The 3,088-nt window shown below is 37.6% G+C and overlaps 1 non-coding gene across 1 annotated transcript; it reads left to right on the top strand.

The window, feature by feature from the left end:
• The first annotated feature begins 2,656 nt into the window (after positions 1 to 2,656).
• Trnai-gau (transfer RNA isoleucine (anticodon GAU)) lies at positions 2,657 to 2,730 on the top strand. The gene has a single exon. It is a non-coding gene; the product is annotated as a tRNA-Ile (tRNA).
• Positions 2,731 to 3,088: the final 358 nt, after the last annotated feature.

The following is a 3,088-nucleotide window of genomic DNA, read 5'->3' as shown; positions in this document are numbered from 1 at the left end:
TCAAGGAGCACACTATTTAAGTCCGTAATGATAGGGGTTAGATTTTAAGTGTATTTCTGCATGCAAACAGTGACGAAGAAATTATTCGTAAAATCTTTGTGGGCATCGATAGCCCCAAAAGGCTGTCATAGTGTGTTTGTGTGTCTGTGTCTGTCTGTGTGTCTGTGCTCGAAGTAATAGGGGTATAGTACAAATAATAGAAGTAGCAAACTAATCAAAGTAGCCTTCATGATTCTAGGCTAAATGTCAAGGGCCTTTAGTGTTTGTTCGTGGTTTATTTGTGATTCTTTAGAAGTCATCATCTCTGACAACTGCAGTAATGAAGGCTGGAGATTTCAGACAGGGTTTCTTACTAGTTGGCATCCTAAATCCCACCTATGGATGCTATTCGTCACTTGACAGAACGATTTAGCCGTTCTCTAGAAGCCTACCATGGTGGAACATGTCGCCTAGGCCTGCGAGAAGCTGTTGTTTTGTGTTTCCCTGGTAACAGTGCCAAGGATTGTATCTATAGGTTATACAATATCCTGGTATGTTGTTCACTCCTGACATTCTAAGCATCGAAGCTTACCAAAGGTCAGGACAGCACTGCATACGAGAACGTATTTTTCTATGACCATGAAAGCTGCTACAAGGCTGTCAAGTCGACACCGATTAGTAGTTTGTATGGCTCAGAAAGATCCATATAAGTCACCTACTTATGACCTTTCGGAGTAATGGTAAATTCTGCTTCCATCGGTCAGATAGGTCTTCTTACAATAAAGGGTATTCTATAGCCTACTTTTAAAATAGATTCATACACTGAATTCTCAAAACGATACGTCCTTGACATAACACAGAATGGACACACTCAGCCTAGCGGATGTTCAGTTTGCGCAGGATTGTCTCGCGAGGGCTGTCCATTTAAATACATCCGTTTAGTTTATTTAGGAGTGTCTGTGTACTACATCCGTTTACGTCCATTCGTATAGTTCAGGTTCCGCCCATGTTGGTCAATCCATTTAGATAAATCTGAATAGGTCTGTCCGATCATTCTTGATCAGTTATGTCCAACCGCAACGGTATTTCCGTCTACATCCGTCGTGCTTACTTCCGTCCGATACCCCATTTAGATCCATCCGCGTAATCCTTTCCGTTTAGGTCGTCCATTTAGATCTATCTATTTTGTCAATGTTTTGTGTTGTTGCATATGATTAGTCGAATTTGTGATGTTAATCGTGTTTGTGACGTCTACATCATCGGCATGTGATTACGTAAAGAACATTGGCGAGCGGTTCTGGTTTATGGGGATTGTGTGACTATAGGTCATGGCGTTTATGGATCTAGGTGCATCGAGGTCAAATAGCGTGTGTTGTATACGTCTTATTGTGTGTGAATCTTGGTGTTAAGAGTGAATCTAGGTGAGAATGTTGTTATGGGTAGTGTTGAAATCTTGATCAAGCCATTTTGATTGATGATCTATAATTTAACTGTAAGGGGTGTGGTGAATATAAGTGACAAAACGTGTCAAGATACTGTGACACGTTGCAACGAATTTTTTTTAAATCTAATTTTTGTTTGGCAAGTGTGGTAGAGTTTTACAAGACAACCGAAATCCAATGTCCGAAAGAAAGGTAAAATAATTTTTTTGTGTAGGATTTTGTTTTCTTTGCTTTAAATATTTGACGGTTAGCTCAGTTGGTTAGAGCGTCGTGCTAATAACGCGAATGTCGTGCGTTCAATCCCCATACTGGCCAATGTTATCTTTTTAATAAAATACAAAGATAATATTTTTAACAACCGTATGTATATTGTCATGTTTTTAAATTTGTTGTTTGTGTTGTACGTGGCCGGTTAGCTCAGTTGGTTAGAGCGTCGTGCTAATAACGCGAATGTCGTGGGTTAGATCCCCATACTGGCCAATGTTATCTTTTTAATAAAATACAAAGATAATATTTTCACAACTTTAAAGTGTATTGTCATGTTTTTTAATTTGTTGTTAGTCTAGTACGTGGCCGGTTAGCTCAGTTGGTTAGAGCGTCGTGCTAATAACGCGATATCGTGGGTTCGCTCCCCATACTGGCCAATGTTATATCTTTTAATAAAATACAAGGATAATATTTTTACAACTTTCAAGTATATTGTCATGTTTTTAAATTTTCTGTTTCTTAAGTATGTGGCCGGTTAGCTCAGTTGGTTAGAGCGTCGTGCTAATAACGCGAATGACGTGGGTTTCGATCCCCATACTGGCCAATGTTATATTTTTTAATAAAATACAAAAATAATATTTTTACAACTTTCATGTATATTGTCATGTTTTTAAATTTTCTGCTTCTTAAGTATGTGGCCGGTTAGCTCAGTTGGTTAGAGCGTCGTGCTAATAACGCGAATGTCGTGGGTTCGATCCCCATACTGGCCAATGTTATATTTTTAAATAAAATACAAAGATAATATTTTTACAACTTTCATGTATATTGTCATGTTTTTAAATTTTCTGTTTCTTAAGTATGTGGCCGGTTAGCTCAGTTGGTTAGAGCGTCGTGCTAATAACGCGAATGTCGTGGGTTCGATCCCCATACTGGCCAATGTTATATTTTTTAATAAAATACAAAGATAATATTTTTACAACTTTCATGTATATTGTCATGTTTTTAAATTTTCTGTTTCTTAAGTATGTGGCCGGTTCGCTCAGTTGGTTAGAGCGTCGTGCTGATAACGCGAATGTCTTGGGTTCGATCTCCATACTGGCCAGTGTTATATTTTTTAATAAAATACAAAGATAATATTTTTACAACTTTCATGTATATTGTCATGTTTTTAAATTTGTTGTTTGTATTGTACGTGGCCGGTTAGCTCAGTTGGTTAGAGCGTCGTGCTAATAACGCGAATGTCGTAAGTTCAATCCCCATACTGGCCAATGTTATATTTTTTAATAAAGTACAAAGATAATATTTTTACAACTTTCATGTATATTGTCATGTTTTTAAATCTTCTGTTTCTTAAGTATGTGGCCGGTTAGCTCAGTTGGTTAGAGCGTCGTGCTAATAACGCGAATGTCGTGGGTCGATCCCCATACTGGCCAATGTTATATTTTTTAATAAAATACAAA

The sequence above is a fragment of the Physella acuta genome, unplaced genomic scaffold (genome assembly GCF_028476545.2).
Source record: "Physella acuta isolate Inbredline_101_S28 unplaced genomic scaffold, ASM2847654v3 ptg000315l, whole genome shotgun sequence".
NCBI lineage: Eukaryota > Metazoa > Mollusca > Gastropoda > Physidae > Physella > Physella acuta.
Note: the sequence above shows the minus strand (reverse complement) of the source record. Positions and strands in the feature narration are given on the sequence as shown.